Source organism: Lissotriton helveticus, chromosome 5_1, assembly GCF_964261635.1.
Source record: "Lissotriton helveticus chromosome 5_1, aLisHel1.1, whole genome shotgun sequence".
In the NCBI taxonomy this organism is placed as follows: domain Eukaryota; kingdom Metazoa; phylum Chordata; class Amphibia; order Caudata; family Salamandridae; genus Lissotriton; species Lissotriton helveticus.
This window is the reverse complement of record NC_136065.1, coordinates 1,651,458,059-1,651,478,058: the sequence shown is the minus strand read 5'-3', so window position 1 is coordinate 1,651,478,058 and position 20,000 is coordinate 1,651,458,059. Positions and strand designations below refer to the sequence as shown.

Below are 20,000 nucleotides of genomic sequence, written 5' to 3'. Positions count from 1 at the left end.
CTCCCCCAGGCATCCGGGGCTTCCATCTCCAGGCCAACGGCAGGCCAAAGTGCCCAGGACGGGCTCCACGGGTCCCTGGCAGTCCTCCCCCCCGGGCGTCCGGGGCTCCCTTCCCCAGGCCAACGGCATGTCAAAGTGCCCAGGATGGGCTCCACGGGCCCCGGGCGTCCGGGGCTCCCTTCCCCGGGCCAACGGCATGCCAGAGTGCCCAGGACGGGCTCCACGAGTCCCGGGCGTCCGGGGCTCCCTTCCCCGGGACACCGGCTTGTCAGAGTGCCCATGACGGGCTCCACGGGTCCCGGGTATCTGGGACTCCCTTCCCCGGGCCAACGGCATGCCGGAGTTCCCAGGACAGGCTCCACGGGTCCCGGGCGTCCGGGGCTCCCTTCCCCGGTCCGACGGCTTGTCAGAGTGCCCAGGACGGGCTCCACGGTTCCCGGGCGTCCGGGGTTCCCTTCCCCGGGTCAGCGGCATGTCAGAGTGCCCAGGACGAGTTCCACGGGTCCCGGGCAGTCCTCCCCCGGGCGTCCGGGGCTCCCTTCCCCGGGCCGTCGGCAGGTCAGAGTGCCCAGGACGGGCTCCATGGGTCCCGGGCAGTCCTCCCCCCGGGCGTCCGGGGCTCCCTTCCCCGGGCCGACGGCAGGTCAGAGTGCCCAGGACGGGCTCCACGGGTCCCAGGCAGTCCTCCCCCCGGGCGTCCGGCGCTCCCTTCTCCAGGCCGATGGCAGGTCAGAGTGACCAGGACGGGCTCCACGGGTCCCGGGCAGTCCTCTCCCGGGCGTACGTGGTTGTCCGACAGATTCGGGCATATGTGCTTTTACGGACCGGATCGGAATCGGCCCAAATAATAATAATAATAATAATAATCCACATTTGTAAGGCGCACAATCACCCGTAAGGGTCTCTAGGCGCCAAGGGCCGTCGGGAAGATTAAGCAAGCTATTGCCCAGAGTCACACGGTGCTGGGCTAATCTGCCGCCGGTGCCGGGAATCGAACCGTGATCCCCAGATTCCGGAGTCAGCCGCCCTAGCCGCGGCGCCAGCTATTGCCCAGAGTCACATAGTGCTGGGCTAATCTGCGGCCGGTGCCGGGGATCGAACCCTGATCTCTGGGATGCTCGAGGGTTACTACGCGCTCTACAAAAACCTTAAATAAAAAAATCTCCAGATTCCGGAGTCAGCCGCCCTAGCCGCGGCGCCAGCTATTTCCCAGAGTCACCTGGTGCTGGGCTAATCTGCCGCCGGTGCCGGGGATCGAACCGTGATCTCCAGATTCCAGAGTCTAGCCGCGGCGCCAGCTATTTCCCAGAGTCACGTGGTGCTGGGCTAATCTGCGTCCAGTGCCGGGGATCGAACCCTGATCTCTGGGATGCTCGAGGGTTACTACGCGCTCTACAAAAACCTTAAATAAAAAAATCTCCAGATTCCGGAGTCAGCCGCCCTAGCCGCGGCGCCAGCTATTTCCCAGAGTCACCTGGTGCTGGGCTAATCTGCCGCCGGTGCCGGGGATCGATCCGTGATCCCCAGATGGGGATATCCCAACAATCTGGCATGGATACGGCCCGCCAGGACAGGTTTGTGCACCCCTGTCCTAGACTGTGTCAGAACTGGCAAATGTATGTGGTGTTCAATAGACAGAGCACATGATATAGCAGAATTATCAAATCTGTTCCATTAGGACTGTAGTTTTTAATAGTCATGATAACATGCTAGCATGTGAGTCGATCTTGCACAGTGAATAAGGGAGCAGTGCCAGTATCTACTTGGTCAGCTCTAGATGGCTCAACTGGGGAGAGATGAGAACAGTGAGCTCCAGTGGCGGCGCCAGCTATTTCCCAGAGTCACCTGGTGCTGGGCTAATCTGCCGCCGGTGCCGGGGATCGAACCATGATCCCCAGATGGGGATATCCCAAAAATCTGGCATGGATACGGCCAGCCAGGACAGGTTTGGGCACCCCTGATCTAGTGCATTTAAGTGGCATTAAAAAGTGCTTCTATGTACATGCACTGAATATGTACTAGGTTTGCAGAATTCTGACTTGACAGAATAGGTTTTAGCTTAAGTGTGTGTAGATGAACTGCAAGGTGTGTAAGTATGTGTTCATGTAGTGCTTCAAGTGTAAAATCTGTATGATTTGTGCAGCTAAAGTGCTCATTTTGCCTACGAGAAAGAAAAGTACTACAGAAGAATTATAAAGGATTGGCACATTGGCTGCCTTTGCTGATGACACAGATGGCTTATTTTAAAGCACTGGTCTATTAAGTTGCAGAGTGTGGTTGAACTTGGTTAGTAGACTTGGTGCCTGTTTCTGTGTCCTGCTGAAGACAAGGACGGCTTGATACCACTGTCAAAGCCCAGTTTATTGAGAAAAGCATCCATGGAAGAAGAAGTGTTGATTCGAAAAGTGTTCTCCTCCAATATCTCTCCACTTGCTAGAAATACAGAGTCTCCATTATAGCAAAGAACAGAGTGTTAAAGTCGGGGATGGAAGAGGATGAAAATTGGAAGTTTACTTATGGAGAGAACTGAGAAATGTCCTGTGTGCAGACACCAGTGTTGGACGATTGAGTACATTTAAATAATGCATCTAGATTACTCGCATTTATCTGTGCCTCAGTGGCCTAATGGATAAGGCATTGGCCTCCTAAGCCAGGGATTGTGGGTTCGAGTCCCATCTGAGGTGCAAACCCACGTCCACTCTTCCTTTTCCAGAAAAATAAATATATTTATTACATGCTTCCTCTCAGAAGCTTATGAGGTATTAGGAACTTTGAAATGGTACCATTTTACTTCTGTACTCTTCAGAGTCATGTTGATGTTCTGAAACTACAAAGTCGATTTTTGAAACATCTATCTTTGTCAGATGCATTTTTGACCCGGCAGAAGATATTCCTTTGGAAAAAATGATTTGAATTGGATTGGTGTAACTGTTGTTTCTAGAGGTGGTGAAAGGCTTTCAGCTACTTGAATAGGGCAAGTCAGGATTCATGAAATGTATACAAAATTTGAGTGTGTGTAAATTGGAATATCCAGGAAGGAACAGTTTGTACAACTTTCAAAACAGTTTCTCTCCACTTCTGGAAACATCCAGAGCTATGTAAAGCATTTACTGAGCTTTAATCTCATGAAGAAAGAGGTTTAAATGCAAAAAAGAAAACAACAGATTATCGTACTGGTGACATTCTCATTATATAGATTCCAAAAAAGTGCTTTAATTGAAAGGAGCTGAAAAAAACTCAATGGGATGTAAACCTAAATAACTATAAATATTATATTTTCCATCCTTGCATACCACCTACAGTATAAAAATAAACACAGCAGGACACATGACCGCGTGGCCTAATGGATAAGGCGTCTGACTACGGATCAGAAGATTGAGGGTTCAAGTCCCTTCGTGGTCGGTTTTTGACAATGGCCACACAATTCAGGTTTCCATTCAGAATGGAAGCAGGCTCTTACAATACTCTTATGGCCATCATGTTCTCATTCCTAATTAATAATAAAGTGGAGTACATACTGCACAGTCATTTAGATTGCATCTTCAGTCTAAAATCTAGTGCATTTAAGTGGCATTAAAAAGTGCTTCTATGTACATGCACTGAATATGTACTAGGTTTGCAGAATTCTGACTTGACAGAATGGGTTTTAGCTTAAGTGTGTGTAGATGAACTGCAAGGTGTGTAAGTATGTGTTCATGTAGTGCTTCAAGTGCAAAATCTGTATGATTTGTGCAGTTAAAATGCTCATTTTGCCTACGAGAAAGAAAAGTACTACAGAAGAATTATAAAGGATTGGCACATTGGCTGCCTTTGCTGATGACACAGATGGCTTATTTGCAAAGCACTGGTCTATTAAGTTGCAGAGTGTGGTTGAACTTGGTTAGTAGACTTGGTGCCTGTTTCTGTGTCCTGCTGAAGACAAGGACGGCTTGATATCACTGTCAAAGCCCAGTTTACTGAGAAAAGCATCCATGGAAGAAGAAGTGTTGATTCGAAAATGGTTCTCCTCCAATTTCTCTCCACTTGCTAGAAATACTGAGTCTCCATTGTAGCACAGAACAGAGTGTTAAAGTCGGGGATGGAAGAGGATGAAAATGGGAAGTTTACTTAAGGAGAGAACTGAGAAATGTCCTTTGTGCAGACACCAGTGTTGGACGATTGAATACATTTAAATAATGCCTCTAGTTTACTGGCATTTATCTGTGCCTCAGTGGCCTAATGGATAAGGCACTGGCCTCCTCAGCCAGGGATTGTGGGTTCGAGTCCCATCTGAGGTGCAAACCAATGTCCACTCTTCCTTTTCCAGGAAAATAAATATATTTATTACATGCTTCCTCTCAGAAGCTTATGAGGTATTAGGAACTTTGAAATGGTACCATTTTACTTCTGTACTCTTCAGAGTCATGTTGATGTTCTGAAACTACAAAGTAGATTTTTGAAACACCTATCTTTGTCAGATGCATTTTTGACCCGGCAGAAGATATTCGTTTGGAAAAAATTATTTGAATTGGATTGGTGTAACTGTTGTTTCTAGAGGTGGTGAAAGGCTTTCAGCTACTTGAATAGGGCAAGTCAGGATTCATGAAAGGTATACAACCTTTGAGTGTGTGTAAATTGGAATATCCAGGAAGGAGCAGTTTGTACTACTTTCAAAACAGTTTCTCTCCACTTCTGGAAACATCCAGAGCTATGTAAAGCATTTACTGAGCTTTAATCTCATGAAGAAAGAGGTTTAAATGCAAAAAAGAAAACAAAAGATTATCGTACTGGTGACATTCTCATTATATAGATTCCAAAAAAGTGCTTTAATTGAAAGGAGCTGAAAAAAACACAATGGGATGTAAACCTAAATAACTATAAATATTATATTTTCCATCTTTGCATACCACCTACAGTATAAAAATAAACAATACAGAACACATGACCGCGTGGCCTAATGGATAAGGCGTCTGACTTCGGATCAGAAGATTGAAGGTTCAAGTCCCTTCGTGGTCGGTTTTTGACAATGGCCACACAATTCAGGTTTCCATTCAGAATGGAAGCAGGCTCTTACAATACTCTTATGGCCATCATGTTCTCATTCCTAATTAATAATAAAGTGGAGTACATACTGCACAGTCATTTAGATTGCATCTTCAGTCTAAAATCTAGTGCATTTAAGTGGCATTAAAAAGTGCTTCTATGTACATGCACTGAATATGTACTAGGTTTGCAGAATTCTGACTTGACAGAATGGGTTTTAGCTTAAGTGTGTGTAGATGAACTGCAAGGTGTGTAAGTATGTGTTCATGTAGTGCTTCAAGTGTAAAATCTGTATGATTTGTGCAGTTAAAATGCTAATTTTGCCTAAGAGAAAGAAAAGTACTACAGAAGAATTATAAAGGATTGGCACATTGGCTGCCTTTGCTGATGACACAGATGGCTTATTTGTAAAGCACTGGTCTATTAAGTTGCAGAGTGTGGTTGAACTTGGTTAGTAGACTTGGTGCCTGTTTCTGTGTCCTGCTGAAGACAAGGACGGCTTGATACCACTGTCAAAGCCCAGTTTATTGAGAAAAGCATCCATGGAAGAAGAAGTGTTGATTCGAAAAGTGTTCTCCTCCAATATCTCTCCACTTGCTAGAAATACAGAGTCTCCATTATAGCAAAGAACAGAGTGTTAAAGTCGGGGATGGAAGAGGATGAAAATTGGAAGTTTACTTATGGAGAGAACTGAGAAATGTCCTGTGTGCAGACACCAGTGTTGGAAGATTGAGTACATTTAAATAATGCATCTAGATTACTCGCATTTATCTGTGCCTCAGTGGCCTAATGGATAAGGCATTGGCCTCCTAAGCCAGGGATTGTGGGTTCGAGTCCCATCTGAGGTGCAAACCCACGTCCACTCTTCCTTTTCCAGAAAAATAAATATATTTATTACATGCTTCCTCTCAGAAGCTTATGAGGTATTAGGAACTTTGAAATGGTACCATTTTACTTCTGTACTCTTCAGAGTCATGGTGATGTTCTGAAACTACAAAGTAGATTTTTAAACACCTATCTTTGTCAGATGCATTTTTGACCCGGCAGAAGATATTCCTTTGGAAAAAATGATTTGAATTGGATTGGTGTAACTGTTGTTTCTAGAGGTGGTGAAAGGCTTTCAGCTACTTGAATAGGGCAAGTCAGGATTCATGAAAGGTATACAACTTTTAAGTGTGTGTAAATTGGAATATCCAGGAAGGAGCAGTTTGTACTACTTTCAAAACAGTTTCTCTCCACTTCTGGAAACATCCAGAGCTATGTAAAGCATTTACTGAGCTTTAATCTCATGAAGAAAGAGGTTTAAATGCAAAAAAGAAAACAAAAGATTATCGTACTGGTGACATTCTCATTATATAGATTCCAAAAAAGTGCTTTAATTGAAAGGAGCTGAAAAAAACACAATGGGATGTAAACCTAAATAACTATAAATATTATGTTTTCCATCCTTGCATACCACCTACAGTATAAAAAATATACAGCAGGACACATGACCGTGTGGCCTAATGGATAAGGCGTCTGACTTCGGATCAGAAGATTGAGGGTTCGAGTCCCTTCGTGGTCGGTTTTTGACAATGGTCACACAATTCAGGTTTCCATTCAGAATGGAAGCAGGCTCTTCCAATACTCTTATAGCCATCATGTTCTCATTCCTAATTAATAATAAAGTGGAGTACATACTGCACAGTCATTTAGATTGCATCTTCAGTCTAAAATCTAGTGCATTTAAGTGGCATTAAAAAGTGCTTCTATGTACATGCACTGAATATGTACTAGGTTTGCAGAATTCTGACTTGACAGAATGAGTTTTAGCTTAAGTGTGTGTAGATGAACTGCAAGGTGTGTAAGTAAGTGTTCATGTAGTGCTTCAAGTGTAAAATCTGTATGATTTGTGCAGTTAAAGTGCTCATTTTGCCTACAAGAAAGAAAAGTACTACAGAAGAATTATAAAGGATTGGCACATTGGCTGCCTTTGCTGATGACACAGATGGCTTATTTGTAAAGCACTGGTCTATTAAGTTGCAGAGTGTGGTTGAACTTGGTTAGTAGACTTGGTGCCTGTTTCTGTGTCCTGCTGAAGACAAGGACGGCTTGATACCACTGTCAAAGCCCAGTTTATTGAGAAAAGCATCCATGGAAGAAGAAGTGTTGATTCGAAAATGGTTCTCCTCCAATATCTCTCCACTTGCTAGAAATACAGAGTCTCCATTATAGCACAGAACAGAGTGTTAAAGTCGGGGATGGAAAAGGATGAAAATTGGAAGTTTACTTATGGAGAGAACTGAGAAATATCCTGTGTGCAGACACCAGTGGTGGACGATTGAATACATTTAAATAATACCTCTAGATTACTGGCATTTATCTGTGCCTCAGTGGCCTAATGGATAAGGCACTGGCCTCCTAAGCCAGGGATTGTGGGTTCGAGTCCCATCTGAGGTGCAAACCAATGTCCACACTTCCTTTTCCAGAAAAAAAATATATATTTATTACATGCTTCCTCTCAGAAGCTTATGAGGTATTAGGAACTTTGAAATGGTACCATTTTACTTCTGTACTCTTCAGAGTCATGTTGATGTTCTGAAACTACAAAGTAGATTTTTAAACACCTATCTTTGTCAGATGCATTTTTGACCCGGCAGAAGATATTCCTTTGGAAAAAATGATTTGAATTGGATTGGTGTAACTGTTGTTTCTAGAGGTGGTGAAAGGCTTTCAGCTACTTGAATAGGGCAAGTCAGGATTCATGAAATGTATACAACCTTTGAGTGTGTGTAAATTGGAATATCCAGGAAGGAGCAGTTTGTACAACTTTCCAAACAGTTTCTCTCCACTTCTGGAAACATCCAGAGCTATGTAAAGCGTTTACTGAGCTTTAATCTCATGAAGAAAGAGGTTTAAATGCAAAAAAGAAAACAAAAGATTATCGTACTGGTGACATTCTCATTATATAGATTCCAAAAAAGTGCTTTAATTGAAAGGAGCTGAAAAAAACACAACGGGATGTAAACCTAAATAACTATAAATATTATGTTTTCCATCCTTGCATACCACCTACAGTATAAAAAAAAAACACACCAGGACACATGACCGCGTGGCCTAATGGATAAGGCGTCTGACTTCGGATCAGAAGATTGAGGGTTCGAGTCCCTTCGTGGTCGCTTTTTGACAATGGCCACGGAATTCAGGTTTCCATTCAGAATGGAAGCAGGCTCTTCCAATACTCTTATAGCCATCATGTTCTCATTCCTAATTAATAATAAAGTGGAGTACATACTGCACAGTCATTAAGATTGCATCTTCAGTCTAAAATCTAGTGCATTTAAGTGGCATTAAAAAGTGCTTCTAGGGGGAGGAGCTTGGCGGGCATCCGAGATGGCCGCGTGAGCACAGCGCTCCCCGGACCCCCGCCGCTCCCGGCATAATATCCTGCATGAATCCTGATTTTTCGCGAGGATTTGTATAGAGGACGATGGGCTGATCTACCTGGACCTTTCAGAAACTGATTTGGACACCGGGTGCATGAGATATGGCGAATTGAACTTTTGAGCTCCGCCCTCGAGGTGCGCCCGGGACTGGGTGAGGTTCGGTGGCCGTCTTGGAGTTGAACAACAGCGGCAGGGGGATTGGCCTTGTCGGTCCCCTTCTTAAGTTTCGGTTTCGATTCTGCCTCGGACTGGGACATTGGTGAGAGGGTCGGGCCGGAGCTGGTGCCAGGACACACGTCTGTTGTTGGGCCTTTGGCTGGACTGTTCTCCTAATTGGCTGCCTCTACCCTGGCGGTACCCCTCTTGCGATCCTTTCGTCCCGGGGCCTCCATTTCTGGTGCCCGGTCCGTTGACCCTGGTGAATCTCCTTGTGACGCATCTCCAAAATGGCGGGCAGAGGGGACCGGGAGACGCGCAAGACGAAGACACCTCTGCGCGGGGGTCCGGTCCAGTCTAATGTTATGGATCGTTATACCCACTCTAAGGGATCCCCCGGAGCTGCCCTGCCCGGTCCCACTGCGTCTTGCCACGTCTTGGATGCGTCGACGGAGCCCTCCTTGCAGGACATCATGGGCGCCATTTCTGGCATGAGGGAATCCATAGGCCAACAGTACGAAACCTTGGCCCACAAACTGGACTCTGTGGCGATTGAGGTGAATCTCATTCGAGCCGATCTCTCCAAAACGAACGAAAAGGTGAAGTCGTTGGATATCAAATCATCCAGTCTCACGACGGACGTTTCTGAGATACAGACGGAGATTGGCAACCTCCGAAGGGTGAACGATTTCATGACCCGGCGCTTGGAGGATTTCGAGAACAGGGCACGTCGCTGCAATGTTCGCGTGGTTGGTGTGCCGGAGAACCCAGAACCCCACTCGGTTGATCTCCTGGTTGAAGACCTGATCCAGAACCACCTTTCTCCATCTGGCCTTACTAAATTTTTCGCAGTGGAGCGTGCACATCGTGTTCCGGGGGGCCAGGGTAAGCCAGGCGCCCCACCGAGACCTATTGTCGCGAAGCTCTTTCACTATAGAGATCGGGACGCTATCCTGCAGGCTTCGAGGGTGAAGGGCCCGGTGGCCTTTGAGAATGCCACGGTGAACTTTTATCCGGACTTTTCCCAACAGGTACAGAGGCAGCGGATGGGATTTCGTGGTGCCAAAAAGCGTCTTAGGGACATGGGGATGCGTTACGCGATGCTCTTTCCGACCAGGCTGCGGATCGAATATAATGACCGAACTTTCTTCTTTGATCGGCCAGATGCTGTGAATGACTGGCTGGACTCCCTGCCTAATCGACCTCCTGAGACTGAGTCAGATGCCCACCCGGGCGGTGCTGAAGGTGGTGTGGAGAGCTGAACGTTTTGTCTATGCCTGGTGCCTTGTTTTGAATAACTTTTCCAGGGGTGTATGCCTATGTTCCTCTATTGCTTATGTGTTTGCTATCTGTTCTTTTTCTCGTCATTGGTCTTGATCGGGGGGCGGGTGGGACGGAGCCTTTCCTCCTCCGGGGTCTTCGTGTAGAATAGGGGTTCTTGGGCGACAGGCACACTGCAGGTTGGGGTGGCTCTTTAGCTTTTTGCAGGGGTGCAGGGTGGGGGGTGTTTTCTTGTTCTTTGGGGGGAGGGTGGTTGGGAAGTTTGTTGTTTGTGTGTTTTGTTTTCAAGGCGACTTTATCCTGTATTTGAAAATGTTTCCGGTGTCATGCTCAATGATGGGGGGTTTTGGCTTTGTCGGGTGGGATGGGGGGTAGAGGGTTGAGATTTGTTTCGTGGAACGTTAACGGTCTGGGAGATCGTATCAAACGAAGTGTGGTGCTGAAATGTATACGACGTTTATCTCCTGACATTGTTTTCCTACAGGAGACTCATTTGATAGGCAATGTTTGTCATGCAATGAATAGATGGGGCTATCGCCTCGTAGCACATTCGGGGTTTACCTCGGGTTCTAGGGGTGTGGGTATCCTCGTTCGGGCTTCCCTCCCCCTAGCTATTGATGATGTGATTCAGGATGACCGGGGGCGGTATGCTGTCCTTGTGGGTAGATATGAGGGCCGTGCCCTCTCCTTATTCACAGTTTATGTGCCCCCCGGTTTGCAGACTTCCACCTTTTCAGATTTGGGCCGTGTCTTGTTGGACCTCCCTGATAGTACTCTCTTTCTGGCTGGTGATTTCAATTTGGTGTTTTCTGGTCTCCACGATCGCCACCCCCCTAGAGATACTCCTGTGGCTCAGCAGTGGTTGGGTGGATTTTTGGATACTTTTGGCTTGGTGGATTGCTGGAGGCTTTTGCATCCTACTCAGCTTCAATACACCTTTCATTCTGGGGCCCATGGGAGTTTGTCTAGGCTGGATTATTTCCTGATGCCTGCGGCTCAGTCGCCTGCGGTGCGTGAGATTGTGCACCTGCCCAGGGGTATTTCCGACCACTCTCCGCTCTGGCTTCGTTTTGAGGTTGGGGTGGAGGCAGTGGGCCGGGTGGCTCCCATTAATCTGTGGTACCTTACCTCCCCCGAGACCCGTAGCCTTTTGCTTAAGTCTTTGGACGCGTATTTTCTGGATAATGAGGGATCGGTTTCCTCGGCTGTGTCCCTATGGGAGGCCTTTAAGACGGTGATTCGTGGGCAGGCCCTCTCCCTTATTGTTGAAGCTAAGAGGGCGAGGAATAGAGAGGTGGTGGATCTTGAGGGGGAGATTTCTGCGTTGGAGGAAGCGTTGGAATCTGGTGTTACGTCTGAGAAACTCCATAACCTGGGTCTGAAACAATTCGCCAATAAGTCCATGGTCACAGATGCTGCAAAGGTGATGTTTCGAGAGCAACAGGGGCGTTTGTATGATGTGGGTGACAAAGCGGGTAAATTGCTGGCATGGCTGGATAAGAAGGAGAGAGCTAATCGTGTTGTACCCGTGATTCAGTCTGCGAGTGGTGAGAGTGTAACGGACCCGATTGGAATAGTTGACCGTTTTGCCGAGTACTTCCGTGTGGTGTATACCCCTGTGTCTGCAAGAGATGTGGCTGACTCTCGCCTTCTATTGCGTGATATAGCTCTGCCCGGTGTTTCCGATTTAGATCGTGTGGCGTTGGACTCCCCTTTTACTGTTGATGAGATAGCTACTGCCATCCGTTCCCTCCGTTCGGGCAAAGCATTGGGCCCGAACGGGTTGCCTATTGAACTGTACAAGTTGCGTCCCGACAGGGTGGCTCCATATCTTCGCGCCATGTTTCTGGAGTCCCTGGAACGGGGTATTCTCCCTTATGATCAGCGACTGGCTACTATAGTTGTTATCCCCAAGGATGGTAAACCCCGAGATCTTTGTTCCTCCTATAGGCCCATATCCCTGCTAAATGTTGAGCCCAAGGTATTGGCGAAACTCCTGGCGTCCCGTCTCCTGACGGTCATTAGTGACCTGGTCCATCCGGATCAATCCGGTTTTATCCCGCATCGCAACACGGCCCTGAACCTACGTCGTCTTCACGGCGCGATTGCGAGGGCGGGGCTTCTGACGGAGCCGGCCATTTTGGCATCGTTGGATGCCTCCATGGCTTTCGACACGGTGGAGTGGCCTTATCTTTGGGCGGCTCTTGAGAAATTTGGTTTCGGGCCTGAGTTTATTAGTTGGATCAAGTTACTATACGCGGAACCTCTGGCACAAGTAGTGGTGAATGGTAGGGTTTCGGCTCCTTTCACCCTTGGTGGAGGTACCCGTCAGGGATGCCCCTTGTCTCCGTTGCTGTTTGCACTCGCCCTGGAACCATTGGCGGCTTGGCTTCGGTGGGAACCTTCACTCAAGGGGATTCGCTGGTCTCCGGACTTTGAGGACCGCGTTTCGCTTTACGCGGACGACATTCTTTTATATCTCACCTCCCCGCGTCAATCACTGTCTGTTTTATTTGACGTTCTTGCTTCCTTTGGTGCCAACTCAGGCCTCGTTATTAACTGGGCCAAGTCCTGTGTATATGTTCTTTCGGGTGTTTTGCCCCCATTGCCGAGCAGACTTCCTATCCAGGTGGTTCAGTCTGGCTTCAAATATTTAGGGATTTTTATTACGTTGGACTCGTCGCTCCGCTTTGAGCGTAATCTCCTCCCCCCGTTGCTTAGATTGCGTTTGGACGTGGCCCGTTGGCGTAAGCTTCCTTTGTCTCCTCTGGGCAGGGCGGCCCTGTTTAAAATGATGTCCTTGCCGCGGTTCCTTTACGCGCTCCAGAACTCCTTTGACGCAATCCCCAACACTTATTTCCGAGAGATCGAGAGTCTTCAAAGGCAATTGATTTGGGACGGGCGTCCACGTATTGCACTCGCGAAACTCCCCATTCCTTGGTACGATGGGGGCATGGCGCTCCCCGATATCAAGCGTTATTACTGGGCTTCCCAGTTATCTGCTATTAATCACGTGATGTTCTCACCGGGTCGGAATCCTGCTTTCGAGATGGATAGACTCCAGCTTCCGGGTGGGGACTTTAATAGAGCGCTTTATTCTCGCTCGGCCGGGCGCCATCTTGTGGGCCCGTCCAGGACTGCAGTGACTGTGTGGCGAGCCGCGACTGTGAGTTTGGGATGGGAGGACCGCCTAACGCTGGCGACGCCGCTTTATGCATCGGAACGTTTGGGCTGTCTCTGGTCTACCAAGGGTTTTGACCGTTGGGATATGATTGGGATTTGTAAGGTGGGAGATGTGTGCTCGAAAGGTGGTGTGAAGTCGTTCCAAGCCCTCCAGGCGGAATATGCTTTGAGTGGTAGGGAATTTTTTCGTTATCTGCAGGTCCGGCACGCCCTCGCCTCCGTTTTGGTTCCTGATGAGGCCCTGCCTGAATCTTCCCCCCTCGAAGACCGTGTCCTTGATGGGCATCTTCCTGATAGCACTATTTCTCTGATCTATAAAAAACTGATCAATAATCGGGCGGACCTACTGGTCCGACTTCGGGAGGCTTGGGTCGGTGATGGGTTGGAACTGGACGATGAAGATTGGCAAGCGGCACTCTCTTCTCCCAAGGAGGTAGCCATTCCTGCCCGTCTCCGTTTGGTTCAACTTAAGATCCTTCATCGAGTGTATGTCACGGGTCCGCGTCTGGTGGCGATGGGCTTTTCCTTGGATGGGTTATGTAAGCGTGGTTGTGGGTCGAGTGCAACCTTTTTACATATTCTTTGGGAGTGCCCGGCTGTGGCAGCTTACTGGACTGCTGTGCTTGAGGTGATGACTGATGTGACTGGTGTGGCCAAGCGGCCGGAGCCTCGACGATGTCTGTTGAATGTGTGGGAGCCCACAGACTACTCTGTGGCACAGACCAGATGGGCTACCCTGGGTTACATGATTGCGAAGCGAGATGTTGCGCAACTCTGGGGCGCTTCCAGACCCCCTGAGGTCTCGAAGTGGGAGGACAACATGGACTGGTCCATGTTTAGTGAGAAGACTGTGTATGTAGCCAGAGGCAGACCCAGGGCGTGGACGAAGATTTGGGGTCAGTGGAATGAATATCGTGGGGATATCTGTACCCCTCCCCTCGTGGGCACTGCTGAGGTTGTCCTGTCTCCCTAGGCGAGCGTTCCCGGAACCCTTTCATACTGTTTTTTTACATTTCCGGTTCTCCCCGCTGCTCCCCTCCCCCCCCCGACCTTGTTGGAGCCTTAGGGCTCTGGGTATGTACTCCTGATCGTGGACCATCCCCTCCGTTCTTTGGGCTGACCTTACTTACCGTACATTCGCCTTTTTAGTGTTTGTGTTTGTTTTTCTTTTTTTGTATAAAATAAAATTCAAAATGCTCTGTGGTATGTGGTGAGTAAAGCTTTGTGCTCGATTTGTGCCTGACCACGGGTGTATATTTTTAATTCATGCCTTGTGCCTTATTATTAGCGGCCAGCCCGTGAGGTTGTAGGCCCATTCTTGTACTTTTCTATGCTTACTCGAATAAAGGTTTTTGAAAGGGAAAAAAAAAAAAAAGTGCTTCTATGTACATGCACTGAATATGTAGTAGGTTTGCAGAATTCTGACTTGACAGAATAGGTTTTAGCTTAAGTGTGTGTAGATGAACTGCAAGGTGTGTAAGTATGTGTTCAGGTAGTGCTTCAAGTGTAAAATCTGTATGATTTGTGCAGTTAAAGTGCTAATTTTGCCTACGAGAAAGAAAAGTACTACAGAAGAATTATAAAGGATTGGCACATTGGCTGCCTTTGCTGATGACACAGATGGATAATTTGTAAAGCACTGGTCTATTAAGTTGCAGAGTGTGGTTGAACTTGGTTAGTAGACTTGGTGCCTGTTTCTGTGTCCTGCTTAAGACAAGGACGGCTTGATACCACTGTCAAAGCCCAGTTTATTGAGAAAAGCATCCATGGAAGAAGAAGTGTTGATTCGAAAATGGTTCTCCTCCAATATCTCTCCACTTGCTAGAAATACTGAGTCTCCATTGTAGCACAGAACAGAGTGTTAAAGTCGGGGTTGGAAGAGGATGAAAATGGGAAGTTTACTTAAGGAGAGAACTGAGAAATGTCCTTTGTGCAGACACCAGTGTTGGACGATTGAATACATTTAAATAATGCCTCTAGTTTACTGGCATTTATCTGTGCCTCAGTGGCCTAATGGATAAGGCACTGGCCTCCTCAACCAGGGATTGTGGGTTCGAGTCCCATCTGAGGTGCAAACCAATGTCCACTCTTCCTTTTCCAGGAAAATAAATATATTTATTACATGCTTCCTCTCAGAAGCTTATGAGGTATTAGGAACTTTGAAATGGTACCATTTTACTTCTGTACTCTTCAGAGTCATGTTGATGTTCTGAAACTACAAAGTAGATTTTTGAAACACCTATCTTTGTCAGATGCATTTTTGACCCGGCAGAAGATATTCCTTTGGAAAAAATTATTTGAATTGGATTGGTGTAACTGTTGTTTCTAGAGGTGGTGAAAGGCTTTCAGCTACTTGAATAGGGTAAGTCAGGATTCATGAAAGGTATACAACCTTTGAGTGTGTGTAAATTGGAATATCCAGGAAGGAGCAGTTTGTACTACTTTCAAAACAGTTTCTCTCCACTTCTGGAAACATCCAGAGCTATGTAAAGCATTTACTGAGCTTTAATCTCATGAAGAAAGAGGTTTAAATGCAAAAAAGAAAACAAAAGATTATCGTACTGGTGACATTCTCATTATATAGATTCCAAAAAAGTGCTTTAATTGAAAGGAGCTGAAAAAAAAACAATGGGATGTAAACCTAAATAACTATAAATATTATATTTTCCATCTTTGCATACCACCTACAGTATAAAAATAAACACAGCAGGACACGTGGCCTAATGGATAAGGCCTCTGACTTCGGATCAGAAGATTGAGGGTTCGAGTCCCTTCGTGGTCGGTTTTTGACAATGGCCGCGGAATTCAGGTTTCCATTCAGAATGGAAGCAGGCTCTTCCAATACTCTTATAGCCATCATGTTCTCATTCCTAATTAATAATAAAGTGGAGTACATACTGCACAGTCATTTAGATTGCATCTTCAGTCTAAAATCTAGTGCATTTAAGTGGCATTAAAAAGTGCTTCTATGTACATGCACTGAATATAAACTAGGTTTGCAGAATTCTGACTTGACAGAATAGGTTTTAGCTTAAGTGTGTGTAGATGAACTGCAAGGTGTGTAAGTATGTGTTCATGTAGTGCTTCAACTGTAAAATCTGTATGATTTGTGCAGTTAAAGTGCTCATTTTGCCTACGAGAAAGAAAAGTACTACAGAAGAATTATAAAGGATTGGCACATTGGCTGCCTTTGCTGATGACACAGATGGCTTATTTGTAAAGCACTGGTCTATTAAGTTGCAGAGTGTGGTTGAACTTGGTTAGTAGACTTGGTGCCTGTTTCTGTGTCCTGCTGAAGACAAGGACAGCTTGATACCACTGTCAAAGCCCAGTTTATTGAGAAAAGCATCCATGGAAGAAGAAGTGTTGATTCGAAAATGGTTCTCCTCCAATTTCTCTCCACTTGCTAGAAATACAGAGTCTCCGTTATAGCACAGAACAGAGTGTTAAAGTCGGGGATGGAAGAGGATGAAAATGGGAAGTTTACTTATGGAGAGAACTGAGAAATGTCCTGTGTGCAGACACCAGTGTTGGACGATTGAATACATTTACATAATGCCTCTAGATTGCTGTCATCTATCTGTGCCTCAGTGGCCTAATGGATAAGGCACTGGCCTCCTAAGCCAGGGATTGTGGGTTCGAGTCCCATCTGAGGTGCAAACCAATGTCCACTCTTCCTTTTCCAGAAAAATAAATATATTTATTACATGCTTCCTCTCAGAAGCTTATAAGGTATTAGGAACTTTGAAATGGGATCCGGGAGGCGAATGGCACCTCATTAAGACTTCCAGGGAAGTTCGGCCATCTGGTCGCCCCATAGGAAAGCGTTGCGGGCGACCAGATGCCCGAGGGGATCCGGGCGACCAGATGGCCGAGGCAATCCGGGCGATCAGATGGCCGGGCATGGAGGTGAAGCCGCCTGGACTCTTCCCCACCCCGTCCCCGTCCCGGGACGAATGCCCAGGATGCATGGAGCCCGTCCTGGGCACTTTTTCATGCCGTTGGCCTGGAGCGCCCCGACACCCTGGGGAGGACCACCCTGGAAACCATGGAGCCCGACCCGGGCACTCTGCCATGCCGTCGGCCTGGATGGAGCCCCGGACGCCCGGGGGACGAATGCCCGGGACGCATGGAGCCCGTCCTGGGCACTTTTCCATGCCGTCGGCCAGGAGCCCCCTGACACCCAGGGGAGGACCACCGTGAAAACCATGGAGCCCGACCCGGGCACTCTGCCATACCGTCAGCCTGGATGTAGCCCGGGGGACGAATGCCCGGGACGCATGGAGCCCGTCCTGGGCACTCTGCCATGCCGTTAGCCTGGATGGAGCCCCGGACGCCCGGGGGACGAATGCCCAAGAGCCATGGAGCCCGACCCGGGCACTCTGCCATGCCGTCAGCCTGGATGGAGCCCCGGGCGCCCGGGGGACGGAGGCCCGGGACGCATGGAGCCCGTCCCGGGCACTTTTCCATGCCGTCGGCAGGGATGGAGCCCCGGACGCCCGGGGGACGACTGCCCAAGAGCCATGGAGCCCATCCCGGGCACTCTGCCATGCCGTCCCGACAAATTCGTACGGACTCCTAACCTTCCGACACGGATCGGAATCGAGCCCTTTCTGACCCAGCAGTTTCAGGCGCCCGGGGGACGAATGCCCGGGACGCATGGAGCCCGACCCGGGCACTCTGCCATGCCGCCGGCCTGGATGGAGCCCCGGACGCCCGGGGGACGAATGCCCGGGACGCATGGAGCCCGTCCCGGGCACTCTGCCATGCCGTCGGCCTGGATGGAGCCCCGGACGCCCGGGGGACGACTGCCCAAGAGCCATGGAGCCCATCCCGGGCACTCTGCCATGCCGTCCCGACAAATTCGTACGGACTCCTAACCTTCCGACACGGATCGGAATCGAGCCCTTTCTGACCCAGCAGATTTCAGGTTGATTTGCTATATACTTTACGTACGATTTTATGGGGGCCGATTCCGATCCGGTACGTAAAAGCACATCCGACCGACATGTCGGACAACCACGTACACCCAGGGGATAGGACTGCCCGGGTCACATGGACCCCGTCCTGGGCACTCTGATCTGCCGCCGGCGCCGGGGATCGAACCGTGATCACCAGATGGGGATATCCCAAAAATCTGGCATGGATACGGCCCGCCAGGACAGGTTTGGGCACCCCTGTTGTACGGACTCCCAAGCCCGACAGATTCCTAGGGACCTTCTGACACGGATCGGAATCGAACCCAGCAGATTTCGCGTTGACTGCCTCTATATCAGGGGTGCCCAAACCTGTCCTGGCGGGCCGTATCCATGCCAGATTTTTGGGATATCCCCATCTGGGGATCACGGTTCGATCCCCGGCACCGGCGGCAGATTAGCCCAGCACCAGGTGACTCTGGGAAATAGCTGGCGCCGCGGCTAGGGCGGCTTACTCCGGAATCTGGAGATTTTTTTATTTAAGGTTTTTGTAGAGCGCGTAGTAACCCTCGAGCATCCCAGAGATCAGGGTTCGATCCCCGGCACCGGCCGCAGATTAGCCCAGCACCACGTGACTCTGGGAAATAGCTGGCGCCGCGGCTAGGGAGGCTGACTCCGGAATCTGGAGATCACGGTTCGATCCCCGGCACCGGCGGCAGATTAGCCCAGCACCAGGTGACTCTGGGAAATAGCTGGCGCCGCGGCTAGGGCGGCTGACTCCAGAATCTGGAGATTTTTTTATTTAAGGTTTTTGTAGAGCGCGTAGTAACCCTCGAGCATCCCAGAGATCAGGGTTCGATCCCCGGCACCGGCCGCAGATTAGCCCAGCACCATGTGACTCTGGGCAATAGCTGGCGCCGCGGCTAGGGCGGCTGACTCCGGAATCTGGGGATCACGGTTCGATCCCCGGCACCGGCGGCAGATTAGCCCAGCACCATGTGACTCTGGGCAATAGCTTGCTTAATCTTCCCGACGGCCCCTAGCGCCTAGAGACCCTTACGGGTGATTGTGCGCCTTACAAATGTGGATTATTATTATTATTATTATTTGGGCCGATTCCGATCCGGTTCCTAAAAGCACATCTGCCCGAATCTGTCGGACAACCACGTACTCCCGGGAGAGGACTGCCCGGGACCAGTGGAGCCCGTCCTGGTCACTCTGACCTGCCATCGGCCTGGAGAAGGGAGCGCCGGACGCCCGGGGGGAGGACTGCCCGGGACCCGTGGAGCCCGTCCTGGGGACTCTGACCTGCCGTCGGCCCGGGGAAGGGAGCCCCGGACGCCCGGGGGGAGGACTGCCCGGGACCCATGGAGCCCGTCCTGGGCACTCTGACCTGCCGACGGCCCAGGGAAGGGAGCCCCGGACGCCCGGGGGAGAACTGCCCGGGACCCGTGGAACTCGTCCTGGGCACTCTGACATGCCGCTGACCCGGGGAAGGGAACCCCGGACGCCCGGGAACCGTGGAGCCCGTCCTGGGCACTCTGACAAGCCGTCGGACCGGGGAAGGGAGCCCCGGACGCCCGGGACCCGTGGAGCCTGTCCTGGGAACTCCGGCATGCCGTTGGCCCGGGGAAGGGAGTCCCAGATACCCGGGACCCGTGGAGCCCGTCATGGGCACTCTGACAAGCCGGTGTCCCGGGGAAGGGAGCCCCGGACGCCCGGGACTCGTGGAGCCCGTCCTGGGCACTCTGGCATGCCGTTGGCCTGGGGAAGGGAGCCCCGGACGCCCGGGGCCCGTGGAGCCCATCCTGGGCACTTTGACATGCCGTTGGCCTGGGGAAGGGAGCCCCGGACGCCCGGGGGGGGGGAGGACTGCCAGGGACCCGTGGAGCCCGTCCTGGGCACTTTGACCTGCCGTTGGCCTGGAGATGGAAGCCCCGGATGCCTGGGGGAGGACTGCCCGGGACCCATGGAGCCCGTCCCGGGTACTTTGCCATGCTGTTGGCCTCCTGGAGAT

At 49.6% G+C, this 20,000-nt stretch overlaps 10 non-coding genes across 10 annotated transcripts; all 10 read left to right on the top strand.

The window, feature by feature from the left end:
- Window positions 1-2,611: 2,611 nt before the first annotated feature.
- Window positions 2,612-2,684, top strand: TRNAR-CCU (transfer RNA arginine (anticodon CCU)). The gene has a single exon. It is a non-coding gene; the product is annotated as a tRNA-Arg (tRNA).
- Window positions 2,685-3,329: 645 nt separating this feature from the next.
- Window positions 3,330-3,402, top strand: TRNAR-ACG (transfer RNA arginine (anticodon ACG)). Its single transcript has one exon. It is a non-coding gene; the product is annotated as a tRNA-Arg (tRNA).
- Window positions 3,403-4,204: 802 nt separating this feature from the next.
- Window positions 4,205-4,277, top strand: TRNAR-CCU (transfer RNA arginine (anticodon CCU)). The gene has a single exon. It is a non-coding gene; the product is annotated as a tRNA-Arg (tRNA).
- Window positions 4,278-4,922: 645 nt separating this feature from the next.
- TRNAR-UCG (transfer RNA arginine (anticodon UCG)) lies at window positions 4,923-4,995 on the top strand. Its single transcript has one exon. It is a non-coding gene; the product is annotated as a tRNA-Arg (tRNA).
- Window positions 4,996-5,797: 802 nt separating this feature from the next.
- On the top strand, window positions 5,798-5,870 carry TRNAR-CCU (transfer RNA arginine (anticodon CCU)). Its single transcript has one exon. It is a non-coding gene; the product is annotated as a tRNA-Arg (tRNA).
- A 643-nt stretch (window positions 5,871-6,513) lies between these two features.
- Window positions 6,514-6,586, top strand: TRNAR-UCG (transfer RNA arginine (anticodon UCG)). The gene has a single exon. It is a non-coding gene; the product is annotated as a tRNA-Arg (tRNA).
- Window positions 6,587-7,388: 802 nt separating this feature from the next.
- TRNAR-CCU (transfer RNA arginine (anticodon CCU)) lies at window positions 7,389-7,461 on the top strand. Its single transcript has one exon. It is a non-coding gene; the product is annotated as a tRNA-Arg (tRNA).
- Window positions 7,462-8,107: 646 nt separating this feature from the next.
- TRNAR-UCG (transfer RNA arginine (anticodon UCG)) lies at window positions 8,108-8,180 on the top strand. The gene has a single exon. It is a non-coding gene; the product is annotated as a tRNA-Arg (tRNA).
- A 7,596-nt stretch (window positions 8,181-15,776) lies between these two features.
- Window positions 15,777-15,849, top strand: TRNAR-UCG (transfer RNA arginine (anticodon UCG)). The gene has a single exon. It is a non-coding gene; the product is annotated as a tRNA-Arg (tRNA).
- Window positions 15,850-16,651: 802 nt separating this feature from the next.
- On the top strand, window positions 16,652-16,724 carry TRNAR-CCU (transfer RNA arginine (anticodon CCU)). The gene has a single exon. It is a non-coding gene; the product is annotated as a tRNA-Arg (tRNA).
- Window positions 16,725-20,000: the final 3,276 nt, after the last annotated feature.